This window comes from Ambystoma mexicanum, chromosome 6q (genome assembly GCF_040938575.1).
Source record: "Ambystoma mexicanum isolate Mex_15411 chromosome 6q, UKY_AmexF1_1, whole genome shotgun sequence".
NCBI classification, from domain to species: domain Eukaryota; kingdom Metazoa; phylum Chordata; class Amphibia; order Caudata; family Ambystomatidae; genus Ambystoma; species Ambystoma mexicanum.
The window spans coordinates 1,562,776,354-1,562,795,261 of record NC_090937.1 but is presented as its reverse complement, the minus strand read 5'-3'; the positions used below and the strand labels follow the sequence as shown (position 1 = coordinate 1,562,795,261).

General features: G+C 43.3%; 1 protein-coding gene across 1 annotated transcript in view; it reads left to right on the top strand.

The window, feature by feature from the left end:
• ATP6V1B1 (ATPase H+ transporting V1 subunit B1) overlaps positions 1 to 18,908 on the top strand; it is a 433,722-nt gene that overhangs the window by 95,761 nt on the left and 319,053 nt on the right. The gene's annotated exons all lie outside the window — the stretch shown is intronic.

Genomic DNA, 18,908 nt, shown 5'->3' with positions numbered 1-18,908 from the left:
TCCTTGCTGGCCTTGAACTCAGACCCACTTTGCCCAGGTGGCATTATACTGCAATACCCAGACTTCTTACAGGCCTTTAGAAAAAAGCAGGCCAATTCCATGAAGCCAACCTTTGCGCTGAAATATGTCTTCAACTTTCCAATTGCAGAAAGAAAGAGAGACATTAACAGACGGGGAAGACGAGTGAAAAAACATAAAACGATTCAAAACTTAATTTTGTTCAAAAAAGCCAAAAATACCTTTAAGAACTGGTTATTTCATCACAAACAACAAATCATTCAGCAAGACGGTGAAAGAATGCTGCAGCTTGCCACCCGGAAAAATACAGCAGGTGTGTGGAAGCTAATAAACGACTTGAACACCCCTGAGTAATCAAAAACAACAAATTCAGTATCTGCACAAGTGTGGGAGGCGCACTTTAAACGCTTATACGCATCCAAAGGGCTGGAGCACATCAAGTCATTTACAAATTCAGAAGCCGCATGGGACTTTAAATTTGACATTCAAGAAATAATCAATCTCATAGAGAAGTCAAATGTGTCGAGGGCGGCTGGCCCGGACGGCCTGACCAATGAGATTCTGAAGAAAGATCCAGTTGGTTGGGCAACATTTATGTTGAAACTATTCACCACCGTGGTAAGGGAAAAGAGACTACCATTATCCTGGACCCGTTCTATAGTGGTCCCCATTTTCAAGAGGGGGGATAGGTCTGACCCCTGCAATTACAGGCCTATCACCCTTCTTGATGTGGTCGGCAAGATATTCGCAGCAATCATCCTGAGGCACCTTAATGAATGGAGCCTGATGTCCCACCACTAGGATCAGTGGCAGTCCAGCTTCCGAAAGGGGATCGGCACTAGTTTAAACATATTTATCATTAGTATACTGAAGTGCCTGGTCAACCAGAAAAAGATACGGTCGATTTACATTGCTTCTATCGACCTGGAACAGGCTTTCGATTCAGTGGACCGCAGAATCCTGTGGGATAAACTTAAGAAACGGGGTTGTCCTCAAGCCTTGAGAGAACTCATGGAAGCCCTTCACTGTGATACCACTTTAAGAATCAGGTTGGACAGAAAGGGTCTACTGTCTAACGAAATTCTTTCAGAAAATGGGTTAAAACAGGGTTGTCGCTTGGCCCCAGCGGTCTTTTGTCTATTCATAACAGACATGGCTGAGGCTTTCATGAAAACGAGATGCTTTCCGCCTAAAATCGCTGGCCATTCTGTGGGACGACTACTATTTGCTGACGACCTGTTACTGCTTGACCAGATGGAAATTGGACTGCAGAGACAATTGACAGGCTTGTCTCTCTACATTCACAAAAATGGCCTCAAAATAAACGCCAAAAAATCTAAAATCCTGATACTGGGTGACAGTGGCAGGGCCAGGAAGCAGAATAAATGTAGTTGGTCTTTGGACGGAGAACAAATACCAGTTGTTGCATCGACTTTGTATCTGGGGATAACCCTAAACAACAGCTTGGTCGATGGCATCGTCCAGTTGAGAAGCAAAGTAAACAACTTGGCATCCCAAGCGTTGCTTATTAAAGGGCACTACTGTAAATTTTCCATGGTCCCAATTCTGGACTTTTACAAATTGAAAGTTGCACCTATACTTATTTACGCAGCAGAGGCCAACCTCTTTATGGACCCTAAAAACTGGAACAGTTTGTAAGGCCTGTTTTGGAAGAAGGTTTTGGTACTGCCGAACTCAATACCTATTGAACGGGTTCGGAGGGAATTGGGCTTGTCCTCCCTATACTCTCTGATGGAATGGAAATCCTTATCCTTCTTGAGGAAATGTCTGCATCCACCAGGTGTTAGTGGGTTTTCTATAATTAAGGAGGTTATGGAAGGGAATCAGGTTGAAGTTCTAAAAGCTTGGCATGAGTCCTGCTCTTCTATATTGTTGACTCTAGCCCTCTCGGGCAAAACACTAATTGAAAACCCAATGAGGGTGAAGTACAAACTACTGGACTTTGACTGGATTCGGACAGAGCAGAAAGTGAAAGGCTACAAACTGTACGTGGACGAACCAGCAGAACATTACAGAAGAGGATCGGTCATATCTTACCTTGACAGATTTCCTTCAGCATCTGAGCGGCAAAACCTTTTAAGATTTCGTCTAGACCTCTATCCAAAATGGGTGGTCACAGAAAGGAGAACAAAGGCCCAGGAAGAGAGAGTTTTAAACTATCGGATGTGCAACAAAGGTTTTGAGACCTGGAAACATCTTGTGCTAGAGTGTGAGACCTTAAACCCTATAAGAGTCAAATACTTGGGGAGATTCCTTGAGGAATCGACAACGAAAATGCAGGACGAATGGTAGGCTTGCATCAGATGAGGGGCTCGGCTCTCCATGTCGTTAGCTGTACTCCAGTTTGTGAGGCTAATCTTCACTACTGTGGAAGTTATTGAAAACACAAATGTTGGATGAAAACAACCTTTATAGACTGGGCCTTTGAGGAGGAAAAGGGTTTGCTTTCATTTTCTTTTTTTTTCTTTTCTTTTCTTTTTTTTCTTTCTAACTTTTATTCTCATCTTTTTTTCTTTTCTTTTCTTTTCTTTCTTTTTTCTTTTTCTTTTCTCCTTTCTTCGTAAACAATTCTTCGTAAACAATTCTTTGTAAACAATTTTATGTATGTATTGGTCAAAGGTTACCTCTAAGGTTTAATAAAAAACAGGTGATGTGTAAATAAAAAATAAAAAAATAAGGTACCCACATGAGTGGTTACCAGACAGCATTCTGGCAAAAAACAAGAACATGCTACCAAGGAAATTAGAAATTAACAACAACTAGACTGCAAAGATTTTTAAAATCTACAAGCGATAGAAAAACCAGAGGAGGTGCGAAAAGTTGCACATTCATCTCAAAAACTGTTGGAGTACATCTCCGACTTCTCCTTGAATACAATTAAGAGCATCACACACACACATCAACTCTCAAAATCAACATTCTCCACTCAATTTCACTGCCGTCAAGCTGACACTCGACTTCTTCACTTTCAGCGAGGTCTGTGTAAAGGAAGTAGTAAATGTGATGAAAAAGCCAACAGCCTCATCCCCTGACAGATCCCCGCTACCACTTACATGATAAAGGATCCCATATTGACACTATCCCTAGTGTTGACCACGCTCTGCCACACTTCTCTTGCAGCAGGCTCAGTTTCCTGCTATGAAATAGAATGCTGTCATTACTCGTATGCCGGAGGAACCCAACACTCAAAGCAACAGCCTTCCCAACATTTGCCCTGATTTCGAATCTTATTTGAGGTAAAAATCCAAGAACATCTAGTCACAAAATATAGTGATAATGACTCCCTTCTACATTATGGGCAATCAGGCTTTGGAGTAAATAGAGGCACCAAATGGTCCATGTAGAGATGTGCAAGGTAATTCTGAAAAACCATGAGGTTATCAAGTCGGTTTTCCGCCTCCTGCTGGAGCTATCGGCCACCTCTGATACTGTGGATAAGGACATTTTGCTTCATCGGCTTCAACATCATCTGGGCATTGCTGGTTTTAGAAGGAAACAGAACAGAGAACAGAGAAACACATAAAGTGGGATTACTCTGTCTTTGGGGTCAGTGGGCGGTCTGGTCAGAAGTGATAACACTCCAAGGTCATTACCACTGGTGGTCACTGTATGCCCTTGGTGGTGTAGACAGGTGTGAAGGCGGTCTTGTAGAAGATGGAGAAGACTCCACTGCAGGCATACACCTAAACTCCACTGATAAAACAGAGGTCAGTTCAGTTGGGGCGGGGCAAACCTGGGTGCCATGCAACACAACGAACCTTACTCACCAGAACTAAATTGGTACAGGGGTAATTATTCGATGGATACAGCCCTGTGAGTTGGGGTTGTGTTGGTAACTGGTACAGCAAGCACAGGTGTACGTCTTTGGGTGTAACCGGGGGTGCTCTCGCCAGGAGCGATCACTATCCCAGGGTGCACTGATTGTGAATGTGCACCTCAAGAGGGTGATCACCAAGGCATGCTGTTGTTTGGAGTTGTCACTCTTGAACTCGCAGCATGTTCATTTGATGTGGATTTTCTTCAATCTCACCCTTGACAGTTCTCTTAAAATGTATTGGCGTATGGATGTTGCATTGTGGTGGAACAAGGTCATGGCTCTTGGCAGCAGCCTCTCCGTTTACTGCATAATCTTGGCATGCAGGCTGAAAGCAGGCCCCAAAGGTTAGCAGGTAATGTCCCATGCTACACCCACTGGGAAGAAAGTAGATACTTTGGCAATTCCCTTCTCTGGAAGTTGGCATCTTCCGGGCAGGGGTAAACTGTTCAGTTAAGTTGAAAGTACTGATGCAAACCCTCCAGCATTTAAAGGGTAATTGGAGTTGAAAAGTGTCCACCGCCATCTTTGTTGCGTTCATTCCAATTTGAAGAACTTGCCTACTCAGGGTCAAGCTCATGCCATTCGAACATCGCTAACAAAAACAAATCATCTGTCTTTGCACAGATGTTTCTCTTAATCCTCTGGGGGAATGCGCACATCTGAAAAAGTATTCTGTTCAAACGACAAAAAACTATAATACGGTTCATATAAATTAAAATATTGAAATATACATTTTCACATTTTTAGATACATTTAAACTACTTGAAAACATGAATACGTAAACTGTTATTATTAGGGTATTCACTGAGTGCAGACCTAGCTTCGGGAAGCAACAGAGCACTTTGCAAGGCAGAGGGGGAAGTAACAGGTGACAGACGCAGACTGCAATACAAAGGAGCTGGGAGTTAACGACAGGCTAGGGTGGGGAATTTGGCATCAAGGCTCTATGAATAAATAGGGGAGGAAATAGGGGTGAGCAGATCACCCAGTTTCAGGTTAGGTGGATAGTAAAGGGTGTGTGGACATAGGTGTTAGGGAGAATCCATTCCTTCAAGAGGAGGGTATTGAGCTCCATCCTGAAATGTAAAAGTGAGGGGGTGCATCTGGTGTCGATGGGGAGGAGGTTCCAAAGTCTAGGGTCATAGACAAAGAAAGTCTTAGTTCTTTCCTTCCTGCACCGTCAGAGTTCAAGGCTGCACATGTCCTTGCTTCTGATTTATTGTGTGAGTGCTGTGTGTTGTGAGGCTGTGTGCAATGCGTGCATGTGTTTGGCAGCCAGGGGGTGCATCATGAGAGGTATTGATAGTGACAATGTTCACTTATAGTGTTTGTGCAACATCATCCAAGTAGCTAAATTGAAAATATTTGAAATGATTGTGGTTGCAGCGTCATCAACATGATTTACAGTGACCATATAAGCCTAGGTTGTGTACACAGCTTCATAAAAGTAATTTACAGTGACCACAATGGCAAAGATCGTGCGAAAGAATCCAAATGCTTTACACTAGGAATGCTGGCGTTTTATTATGGACTCAGCTTCATTAAATGATTTACCCTCGCAATGCAGGGATATATCATGGGTGCAGCTGCATACAAATTACTTACAATGACAATGCTGGCATATGTGGTCAACTCAGGCATCATGAAAATGTCAAATGCTCCTCTGTAATACTGGTGACATGGCATCTTCTAGAGTTCTGCATGCATTACCTTAGAGAACCAACTGTAAATGATATGACCTTTCAAAAAATTTTTTCAAAGGATATGCTGTAAAATGCACCATTTCAACAGATTATCTTAAAGGTTTTCTCAGGAGAAACTCCTGATTTCCCCTACATTACTTGGGCTCTCTTGCTAGGCCTGCTCGCTTGCACTAATTTGTGAAAGATGTTTATTCTTCTGCACTAAAGATATTCACCAGTCGACACTGATCGTCAATCATTTACAATTCAAGGAGATGCACGGCCCCTGGCACCAAAAGCTGCCTCCGCTATTGCCATGTGTATAGCAATGCTGCTAGCCTCGTACAGTGGCGGCTAGAATATTTGGGGGGCAGGGGCCAGGTAACACCTGTTCTTTCTACGTAAGGTGTAAAATGTAAGATTTGATTCAAAACCTTCCATCCTTCACCCAGTGCAGTCTGCATCACACCGCAGCCGCGGCATGGCTATTATAATCATTAGGCATGAGTGGTGCCCACCTGGCAGTCTTTGGAGCAGAATACCCCTCTTTGAGGAGGATGGGGGGCTGAACAGGGCTTGCATGGCTCCCCCTCATTTTGTCTTATGCCACAGCCCTTCAAGCCATCACTCTTCTTTTTTGCTACGTGCTCCCCAAGTGGGACTGGTAAGCCCAGAGGTGGGTCCCGAGCTTGCCAAGCCTACACCTCACCGACGATGCCCGATGAGGCTGAAACATGTCTGGGTTTGCCTGTAGTCTGGGGCAGAAGGGATGCAGTTTAGCAGTTTGGCCTGGACTGCACCTCTTTGGCTGGGACCAAGCCCGATTTGTATACTGTCGTTCCACTTCCTGGGCTGAAAAATGATGCTCTGTGGGTGGCCAAGAGCCATGGCACCGGTTATGGTTCCTTCAAACCCTTCCCATCCTCATTCTTCTGTTTTGTAGGGGAGTCGAGAAGGGACCCCTTTCCACCTCCAGACTCAGTCTGGAAAAGCACTTGGCATCTGTGCTCCATCCTCAGTTTCCACTCCTTGCAAATTGTATGAGGTGCAGAGCATTTGATGGAAGGACATTTTAAATGATGTCACTATCTAGGCAAATTAGGTCAATAGCTCACACATTTATTAAATATTGGCAATACCTGGCAAATGATGTGAGAACCCGAGCGAATGTTGGCCACACGCTTGACAAATAATACGAGTGGATGGGTACACGATGGCAGTAGCCAGGACATGCTGTACCTGGGCAAAAGTGCTACCGGGAATATAGGTCTGGTACCTAGGTCAATTAGTCTCAGGAGGATAGCTCAGGGGCAATGTGCTCGCCTTGGAAGCCATACAACACTGAGCCACACAAGTTGCGCTTAGAAACCTCTGGGTATTAAGCGCGTTATAAATAACCTATCATATCATATCATATAACAATACCTACTGAATGGTCTGAGTAGCTGCGCGTGTGATGGTAAAAAGTGGCATATGGCATGTATGCCTGAGAGTAGAATGCCAATGCTGGGAATATTGTGTGAATACCTGGCCATACGATGGCAATACCTGGCAAGAACAATAGCTGGCAAAGGTTGGGTGTGACTGGACGTATGAGGGCAATAGCTGGCAAGGACTCTCACATAGGATGCCAATATCTGGCAACGGTTGGGCGTGACTGGACATATGGCAATGCCTAGCAAGGATTCTCACATAGGATGCCAATAGCTGGCAACGGTTGGGCGTGACTGGACATATGGCAATGCCTAGCAAGGATTCTCACATAGGATGCCAATAGCTGGCAACGGTTGGGTGTGACTGGACGTATGATGGGAATACCTTGGAAAAGGAGGTGAGTTCCTGTCAATGTAATGGCAGTAGCAAACAGATCACCACCGCATAAAATGCCAGTCCCTTGCAAATGGCGTGCGCACGTGGGCAGTTCATGGCAGCATCTGGCATACGGTGCCAATGATAACATATGATTAAAAGATCTGGAAAATGGTGTGAGCAGATGGGCGGCTGATGACGTAAACTGCCCAGTTGTGCTTTTAGATGGCTACATTTTCTGGCAATGCTATGCAGTGGTGTGAGTACTTTCATGATGGCTAAACTATTTGGCATGGGCAATGGCATAGAACACAACGTGATACTTTGCACAACAGAAAACAGTGTTACTATACAGAGGACAACGCTATTGGATTTGTCAATGCGCCATTTCCCGAGCTGGCGTGGTTTGTTCACGCTTGGGCAGGCCCGCCACTCTTGGCCTCCGAGAGCATTCAGAATCGCAGGTGTGTGCATGGGAAGCCGACACTGCGGCCCTAATTAGTGGCCGGGGGTGTGCACCCCCGCTGTGCCTTTCAGACGTGCTCGGGGCTAGTTAGAGTAGGCTGGCCGGCCGGCCTGCCAGCACTGCACAGAGATGGACACATCCGACAATGAGCCCGATGTGGAAAGCGCCAGAGGATTTCCCCAGCAACTCCCAACAGACAACTTTGAAAGTGCAGGTGTCAAGGGGCAAATGACACGCAAAACCACAATGCCTCTTCCTCATGCGGAAACCACACGTAAGCAATGGGCCATTCTTAAAACCCTGTTGTGTAACATAGCTCAGCCAGTTCAGCCTTCCTCAAACGCCTATGTTCAGCCTGCAGAATGCAAATCATGGCATTGGGCAACATCACTAGCGAGATCCATAATTGAGTACCGCGCCTAGAAGCGGGTGACCTCCAGCATGAAGCACTATATTACATGATTATTATATATTTATACACTAGAGCGCCTGGAGACTGCCCCTAGGTGGTCGCGGTGCGCTGTATAAATCAACTTAATATAACAGTGCTCTGAAGTGGTATAATGATGTCTGAAGCACTATATAGGTTTGCTATTGTTTTTTTTATTAACATGCTCTTAATATTGCATGTGTAGAGAGGCATGGATCGCATGTTTGCCGCTTAAGGCCCATAATTCGCACGGGATCACGTTGGGCCGTTTGAGAATCTCACGGCTCCACAGTTGGCGACTTACCTTGACTCGTATTAAATAACATTGGTGAACATCAGCATTTAACACCGAGAATTTCCAGGGACATTTCATGGTCACATAAGATCAATTCTTATTACAGAGTTTAAACCAGAAAAAACAGCTCAATATGAACGGCGCCTTCAGACTGAGGTACTGGCCAGTGAAGGCAATTAAACACTGGATGGACTGGTGAATGGTGTTTACTTAAGAAATAAACCCTGACTTGCAGGGGCATTACTGACCCCGGCAATGCCCCTGCCTACCAGGGTTTATTGCTATTAATATCCTGCCCATTGTGCCGGGGTATTAATGGTGTGTTCTTTAAAGTTGAGAATCAAAGCTGTTTGCCGTTTCTCAACTTAAAAAAAAAGACTAAACAAGATGGCCGCCATGGATGAGGGAGAAGGGAATTACACGTAGTCCCTTCTCCCTTTCCATGGAGGCCATTGCTGCGTCAGGAATGCTCTGGGAACACTAGTTTTCCCGGCTCCGACAAGGGTGCACCGGGTAAGTGGTGCAGATGTTCAGGGGGTGTTAAATATGTGGAAAAGCGAGGTGAGGTGGATGGAAGAGGAGGCGTGCAGGGTGCGGGCCGCACTTATCTCGGTCATGGCAGGTGAAGATTGTAGTCTCCTGCTCTGAGGAAGCTCGGAGCAGGGGCTTTACCATGTGGTCAAACCGCCATTCTGAGCCTCCTGATTGGCTGGAAGACCGCATCCACACCCTTGTCATGTACTTATGCTTTTTAGTACCCTCGAATGTGGAGCTAGGGCATCGTACAATCTGAGAGATATGTGCAGCCCTTCTGTTTTTGCCCTGGCATGGTCGCTCGGGCATCCTTCTTCACCAGGAGAAGGAAGGATAACTCTACTGAGACCACCCCATCCCCCAGACCAGCTGTATAGGAAGGGTTGCTGGGCAACCTGCAACCAAAATCTGAAAAGTGAAAAAGGGACCCATCGTTTTAGGGAGCCAAGCTTTGATACAATGATACTTCTGCATTCAATCATATTTTAATGTGTTTGCTCCCCTGATGATTTATCACGGTGCTGAAGGTGACAAACCCCTTTGAGATGTGCTGTTAATGGCCGGTACAGCCTGCCCCCAAAGTTTATATCACCAAAATATTGTTTGGGCTGCAGCTATCATATTTTGATGCAATTAGACAACTACCCTCGCTGGCACAGTTTAAAAAAGCCCTCAAAAACCCGTTAATTTGATGGTGGAGGCACGTAAGCTTGCCCTTGCCTTTTCATTATTCTGGTTTTACTCCTCTTGCTCCTCAATGCATCTGTCTGTATAGTCTGGTAGCGCTCTTAGGCCTGCGGGCAAGTTGGCGCTCTATAAAAATATTATAGAATAGAATCGAATTTTGTTAAATATATAATGCGTCATGGTGGATTTCTCCAGCTTCTAACGTGGTAGGCAATTTAGTGGCCTGAGAAGGATTGAGCATGCCTTGCCAGGATTTAAAGATATGCAGCGCAGACTTGCCTCATGTCAAAGGTTAGAACTTAACACCCTGACCTCTTTCCCAGGCAAGTACCATCTGTCGTGGAAATATACTCTCATTTTCTAGGAGGAATGAACCACACATACGGGATTATCCACGAACCTGTAGAAATAACTTGCAGCACATCTTCAGGGCATGTCGGACAGTGTGATCACCAACCTTTCTGCTCCAACAAACACAACTAATTCAATTGTTTTTGCCACCACCGATCTTTGCTGTTTTGAGGGACTTATCATTGCGTAGACTAGAGTATTTAGGAGAATGCATCCTCAACCACTATTACCTGAGTGATTTATGATTGCCATATTCCTGTGCTAATATTCTAAACATAGCTTCGATAGTCTTTAAAGATCTCTTACGGTTCTTCTATGAGCCATACATTTGCTGAAGTACAATTGCAAGACATTCATCTGCAAACAGGGGATTACATTATTATGATAACTTGAACAGAACCACTGTATTTATTGAAACTGCATCTGTGGGCTATCCTATAATCTGAGACCACCCTTCCCTCTTTTACAGAGTACAGCCTAATCATGTAGCCTTGCTTCTAATTAGTGACCAGCTGTACCTGTAGCCACCTTGTTCGGAATTTAGATTAAGAGTTGTCGATGTTGCGATATCAGTGACCCTAAGCAGGACCACACCGGGACCTCTAAAAAATCCTTATAGACCAGACAAAACAATGTATCTATTTCTAAAAATCAAATGTATATCAGATAATTAACATCGTCTGCCTATTTTCAGGTGTACACACCATGTGAGTCATTTTATAGATCAATGAAACATTTACGGGGTTACTAAAATGCCTGTTTTATTTGTAGTGAGAAAGTGATGTCTTTGTAGGGGAAAACCAAGGACAACTGTAGACTGGTGTGTTGTTACATTTATCACGAAAAGGGTGTTACTGAAATATATGCAGGTAGTTACTTCGATGAGACACCGCACCCAACAAATGACACAGAGTTTGCAAAACACCAGGATAATTTATCTGAATATTAAATCCACAACCAAGGGTGCTAAAAAGTGTAGTAAAGTCAAATAATTTGCCGTCATTTAAAGTGGCGCTTTGCCACACTAAAACAGTGCATTGAAAGCTAAAGAAAACCAACACCAGGAGTACACTAATATAACACCAGGCGATATATTCACTTGTCATATTATAGATTCAAATGCTGGTATGTGATTACAATGAGGCCAAAATAAAGCATCACAGTGCTTCATATTTCAATTGTATTAGCAGTGTTTAAATTGCAAAATTATTCTTATTTAGAATATGTTAAACACAAAGGAATGAAGTAATTGAAATATTATTTGATAAGGATGCTTTAAACGTTGTTATTAAAATAGAAATCAATAAACCCTTCATGAATATAAAATCATATCAGGTTTTAAGTCGGTTTAAGCTATGGGTCTGCAAGCTTGTGCTCTCCAGATGTGTTAGACTACAACTGTCATCAGCTCTAGACAGCATTGTTAATGGTGGGGGTCATGGGAGTCATAGTTCAAAACATTTAGAGAGCCAGAGGATACAGACCCGTGGCTTGGGTGATGCTCGTTAGCTCTCCAGAGAAATAGCTGACAACTTATTTTCTTCACTTCAGCCCTGCATAGATGGTCGAATGTGGGGGAGGTTTGTGTTTCTCAGCAGATTCATTGCAGGGCCATCTGGATTGAAAATATGTTTTGTCTGTTACCACGAACACACATTAGATGTCCAGTAACACAAACGGCAATGTGGACTAAGCCTTTGATAACTCATAACAGGAGAAGATAGACATATAAACGCAGCTTAAAATACCAGTAGAGGGTGAAATATTGCATGTTGACCCAGTAAGAATCAGGCCTCTTCTCCTATTGACAAGTTTTAAAGTCAAATTATTCCACTTAATGTGACATCATTGGACCTTGGCACCCAATAAAACCGGCCAGATGGTCAATGGAAACTAAAAGCACTTGTCAGCAGGTCTAGATTGACCATTAACAGAAAGGCCTGTTGGCATCATGATTTAACAATGCCAAGAAATTAAACTTAGAGCTGAAACTGAAAGGTGCCCAGAAATATAATGGGCCTTTGAATTAACATTACTCATGCATTAAACATGTCTTTTGCTTATAAATATGAAACAATATCACTTACAAACAAACAGCAAAATGTGTTATGTCCCTGATTATCCCCTTTATTGTATCGCATTGACTATGTTTTCAGTCATTGATAAGTTATTAATATTAATACATTCATGGAAAATGATGCTACACATCCTTGTCGCATATCCAGTCATCGTTCTAGGTCAGGGATCCGGGAAATCCATATTTCATACATTTGGCATGTTGCTACAATGAAATATGGAAATAAATTATTTCTGCATTCAAAAATGTGAGAGCAAGCTGTCTTCGTCTTCCCCTTTCTTTTGCATGTATAGAAATTATGATTAACATATAGGAATTGACGGGGGAAGTGTATGGCTATGAAGCAAGTTAATGAAAAGGTTTGACCAATCAATAAGTGTGACATAAGCATAGGAATATTACCCATTATAAAAGCAGAAACACAGAGGGAATAGGATCTGAGCTGATTGTGGAATCAAAAGTTGCACAGAAGGCATATGTAATGGGGGGACGGAAAGTCCCAGCCCTGACCAGACCCGATAGGCAGGGAATCCCGGGCCCAGAAACGGAAGAGGCAAGGTAAATGACAAAGCCTTTTTTATTAACAATCACTATAAAACAAGGGCAGCAACAAACACAATTTGTCTCAGCTCTCTCAAATAGTTCATGCACAACATTAGCTTATAATTGAAAAATAAGTCATAAGTGATGCTGCTTTTCCTGAACCCTACGCAAAGGTGGGATTGATGCAGGGAATCATCTACATGTAGAATACATAGTGGTTTGTGTTCTTATTAGATACAGAACATCTGGTGACCACGCCTCTAACCACCCCTAAAAGCGATCAGGTTAGGAGCTACATCATAAGAATAATGAATTGGTTCCTGCTACAGTTGCAAGACTGCACTATCAGAGAGCAGTAATTGGTTGGTACCGACTTCACCAAATATAGACATGTTGGCAGGTCATCAGCACATGATTAAAATATAGTGGTAAGAGGAGAGGGTGCTTCTTTTAATTACCTAAGATACCATCCCTGATTTCCTAGGCCACAGGCCAGGGCTTCTAACTTTGAACTTAGCCATAACCAACGTATTTGCTCTGAGAATTTTAGGGAGTTTAAGCGCGTGTGTCTCCCTAGCTGGCGCTAATGAATAGACACTGTTCGTTATTTATGACTCACGTGTGAGGAGACCAAGTTTCTAATGATCCTGTTCAATATTTACAAAGAATTTATCTCTTATTAATATGGGTGCTATTGCTCTCTCCAGCCTCTAGAGACTCGGTTGAGTTATTCTTTGTGTCTTTTTAAGCTTTTAATTAACTGGCACCTGGCATGTAAATGTAAATGTAAATGGAAGCTCCTGGGCTGTGGCCAGCACCATGTGGCTCTTTACTTCTGGAGTGGCTGGCTTTCTTGTTCAGGCCCCTTAAAAAAAAGAAGAAAAAGAAGTACAGGAGTGCCATAAGTCTAACACTTTCAGCACTGACACTAAATAAGAAAGAATAGGAATACCAAATAATGTGTCTTTCTGGAATTCTATACAATAATTGCTACACCCATTAAAGGTTTATTTCAGGCACACTTCAGGGGGTGAGTCACTGATTAAACTTTTCTTAAATGCCTCAACTCAGCCTTTCATCCTTCTGAGGTCGATAAATGAGTACCAACACAGGTTGGGTGATATTGGGTGTATATTTTTTCTATATAAAGCACAAGTGCTATATAATAACATATCATTATCATGGACGTCTGCTTGCATTCACAGTCATTTGGCAATATGGGCCTATACACACTGATATTAACGATACATATGGCGATCCATTCTTATAGTGATATCGTAACCATATTTTTCATAGTGTACAATGCTATGTGATGCCACTTCCTGTTTTGTCAACAGGTGAAAGGTTTTGTTTCATCGCTTCCCTCGATATCACTTTGGGGTGGGGTCAAATGACATCACTTCCTGTGATGTCATCAGGGGGTCAAGGGTCATGTGATGTCACTTCCGCTACCCCGAGCATTTTGGTGAAATGACGTCCCTGGGAGGAGCCTATGCTATGGGTGGCACTTTCATCTGCCTCTCGACGGATACCATCTTTCCCAAATGCATGAGTGCTGAACCTAGTCATTATTCGTAACCATGAGGAAAATGTTACCTGGAGCAGACTTAATTCCAAGAGGGAGGAGAGCCTGATTGGGAGTTGTTTGAAAACTGAAGAGGGCCTATTCTGACTCGATGCTGCTCATTCCACGTAGAATACCTTGGTATTCTGGTGTGAAATGCAACAGTGCTTTCTCACTAGACTTAAAGGCAACTGGGAAGTGACTTCTTGTAGAAAGCATAGCGTTTTTCTGCACACAGAGCTCAAGGGCTAATACATTATTATTAACAGAATGAGAACAGTTTGTTACTGTGATTTATAGCCTACTTTCATTGTAATAAAGCTGAGGGAGATTACATTTAAATAAGAACACAAATAAACGGAATCCCATGGTATTCACAGGAATAGTCTAACACTTTGGGTTGTAAATCAGCGGCCATGCTTCACAGCCTAAATAGAAAATTGCTTGATACTTTTGGAACTGTGCAATCCATAGATACGTGAAGAGTGAATGGGTAATGAAAGAGTTTACCCATCCTAATTTCAGTCCCAAAGAAAATCATACTCATTTCATATGCATCCTCTGCTGTCTCTTGACATTGCACAGCAGGGAAGGGCTCTGCAACGGTGGGGCCTGATTTGCGAATGCAGTGGGAGGGGTCCTTGTCATTGTACTAGGAAATCTTAAGTTGTGTGGGTGAACTAAGACCCAAAAGATTTCAAAATGTATAGTACTGTTTTTCCAACCCAAACCTGCAGAATGAGATGAAACCCCTTATAACCTGCATTTATATGACATGCACATGATAAAAATTCATAACTCCATATTCACACAAGGGAATGGGGGATGGGGTGAACCGATATGTGTGCATGTATTTCATTTTTCTGAACCTCTCTCTAATACCAAAACGTGTTGCTGATACTGGAGAAAATAAAATGTTTAAAATGGGCTTATTGATTATGTCATTTATGAGTATTTGAACACACTGGCCGATAAGCGGCAGTGCCATTGTTAAAGTAGTTGGTATTGTGCAGATCTTATCTTGCATTATTTAGGATTAGAAATACATTTAATAGATTTGACGTGACTGCCTATGTGTGCTATCTCATTGATTGTCACAGGCAGGACAATTCGTATCATGCAAACAAATCATGATAAACTGCGTGTCTTACTGTGGTGGCGTTCCCTTGAAAAAGCAATGGGACCATCTTTGATTTATTGTTGTTTGAATAAATTCGACTGCCTTTTGATCAGAAATAGCCTGTTTATTGTTCCAGAATTGTGGGGGTTGGACTATATACTACAGGATGTTAGATTAGTGAAAGGAATGACATATCTATGCCTATTTCCACATCTTAAATTGCTACCATGTTGGTCATGCTATTAATCAACCCTCAAATATTGAGAATGACTTCTTTGGCCAACAATAAGCATTCATCCATCAAGATTTCTGGGTCTGGTTACTACTTCTACCATGACAGCAACTCACTTAGGGTTTACATATCTTTTTGACCATTCCTGAGGCATGAAAATATGGTATGATAGTTTATTTATATAGCGCCTATACACAATGTGTTTCAAAGCTCTTCAAGGCAAGGGAGGGAACAAGGGAAAATACAATGACATTCTTACAGGCCATGAACAGTAAGAATGTGAAATTAACTATCGCACTGGGCCTGACGACATTTCAGATAGTGCAGGAGATAAGACATAGATAAGGGAGGGGGAGAGTGGGAAGGAACTGGAAACAGACCGGCGACTACCGTACTAGGCCTGACGACATTTCTGGTAGAGCTGGAGAATAACAAGAGGTGAGGGAGAGGGTTGCAGAAAGGGAGGAGAGGAACAAAACAAGCAACTATCATACTAGGCCTGCCGACATTTCAGATAGTGCTGGAGGGAGGGTGGGGCGGAAAGAAATAGTAAGGGGGGGAGGAGACAGGTGGGGTTGTAAGGCGCAAGCTCTCAAATGACCTCTGCTTGACATGTGGCAGTAGAAACAATTCTACGTCAACACTCTCATTTTGATGAGGATGCAAAATGATCCAAATGCTGAAATCAATGGATACATTGATTCCTGTGCCTGTGCTACTTTGCAAGGGATTCGCACTTGGAATGGGAATCTCAGCAGAAAATCTGCTCTTTACAGGGAATCCGCATACGTCTTCTCCAGATGTTTATTTTAATGGTAGCGGATAGAGAGGAGTCTCTATGGACCTTGCTTGCTTTTTAGTTTGTTCTAGCTAGAGCAGCCATAGTCTATAGGAATCCATGGCAAAGGCCGCCTCTGTGCTTTTTATGGCGGCTGCCATTACTGATATTGGGCGAGCAGGGGAGATCGGAGCGTATTCACTGCTTGATATGGAGTTAGACACAGGATCCCAGGGTGTACAAGGTTTCCCATGCCTATCTCTGCATCACGCAGTGAATCATCAGACTCCCTCTGAAAGAGCCAGAACCGTGGAAGCGGTAGCAGTCAGGCTCCTCTTGACGTATTTTACTCCTCATACAAAATAATGGCATATGCACAAAAATGTTGAATAGGTAAGAGTGGCCGGCAGTGAAGGAACTGAATTTAAAAATAACATGGTGGCCCAATAATGGGCAGTAAGGCTGAGAAAGCCACAGTAAATCTGGAGACTAAATACTGTAGAGTTTGCCAATGCAATAGAAAGTAGGAAAAACGGAAAACTGGCTGGAATTGGTGGACCCACCAGGCCATCAGCATACAGCCATCTATGCCTCATATTTCATTTCACTGACGTTAACTCCCAGATTTGATCATTTAGTTGAAAAGAACATATTGAACTTTTTTTCCACTGATTTTGAGGAATAGAGGGATGGTTTGCAGCGTAATAGTGCTCCATATAACTGATTTTAATTCCCGTCCATATAGGTATGATATGGTAATGTGTATTTGTAAAACGACTATACACAAGACAAGTGTTTCAAAACGCTCAAGGAAGGAGGGAGCAAAGCGAAAAAACAACAGTCATTCAGAGTCCTTGAATTTCCAAATGATACAAGTCTGCACAGGCAGAGTAAGTGCATATAATACAAAGTAGATAACAGCAAATAGGTCTGGCGACGATTCTGCAGTTTTTCCAAGTGCATTGAGGTGCCACCATGCAAACACGGGAAACAGGGAAGGTAGACGATCTTCATGGCATGGAACGTTCTGCTCGTGCAAGTGCACAGATGCAACAGGAGAGGGGAGGGTGAGAGGACAAGTGCAGGGGGGAGGAGTGCAAGTTCACCCAGTCAGGCAGAAACTGGGGTAAGTGCTGAGAGATGCCACTCTCACTGGACATCGACCAAGTGCAGTAGTGAAGAGGCAAGTGCAGGCCTGGAGGCAAGTGCGAGAGGACTGGCAAGGGTGACAGAGACCTGTGATACTTTGAGGTACACCCGGCGGCCAGTCAGTAAGCTGTGCGGCAAAGGAGGGGGAGAGGGCTAGAGCGGAGAGAGAGGTTAGCAGGGTAGAGGGAGAGAGAAGGAAGAGGAGGCGAAGATTCACAAAGAACGTTGAGAGTGCACTTAATTAGTTGCCACTTTTTACAATTTGTATTTGTTGTTTTATTAGGAGCTAGGATGTCATTTCGGCCAGAAATGACATAGAGAATAAAGAGTAGTCAAGGCCGGATGTACTCAATGACTGCGACGTCTTTAAAATATGCATTTTTATACTGGATGAGATAGTAATATATCAGAGCCCAAGAGGATAGCTCAGGGGCAGTGCACTTGTCTTGGAAACAAGGCAATGCAGAGCAGCATGGGTTTAATAGCTGGTCCCACGCTTACAGAATGCACTTTGACATGAGGCACTTTATAAAAATAGCAATTTTCTTTTCTTAATATGGGACGGCAAAACATGAATATTCTGACATTAAGAGCTTCGTGCCAGTATTGAAATAATTCCAGTTTACACTGCGTAATCACAAGAGGTGACAGCAAGCTGTGGCTTCGGCTGTCAAATTCAATTGGAAGGTTGGGTTTAGTGAGGTTCCTTTGAGCGCCCGCAAGGGGATTTCCTGAAAAATGAGCATCTCTCTGAAATCACAATTATAACTGGCAAATTTCCCAAGTGCCATAATTGTGCGTGCCGTCCCTTCCTGCATAAACTAGCATCAAATGTGCACCCAACGCCAGTGTATTATATGTTTCTGACACCCACGAGGGTGTAGTGAGTGATTTTAACCCTAAAGTGTCAAAAGTTATTTTGGAAAAAAAGGCATTTCTATCCCTTTTGAATGGGAAAATGCATGCAGGAAATCAGTGGGTCATACCGAAATGATTGCACTTCTCACGTGTTGTATTGCATTGTAGTCCTCATCTATATAGCACCATTTTCCCATTTGTGTGGCCTCAATGCGCTTTGTGGTTGGAACACCTTCGGGAACCGAAGTCCGAGGATGAGAAAAACATTCTAAGAGAGGACTTTGAGATGTGTGTGTACATTCGGCCGAAATGAGGCCTTAGGAGGGCTAGCTAGGCTCCAGTAAGCAACCCAGAGGTCAGGTACATGCGTGGGTGCTGGCGGTGGTTAAGACAGAGTGCTAGTTCAGGAAACTCGATGTGTGCTGAGTTAGACCGCATTTCGTGTATGTTGTCACTGTATGCTAAGGCAGAGGTGTT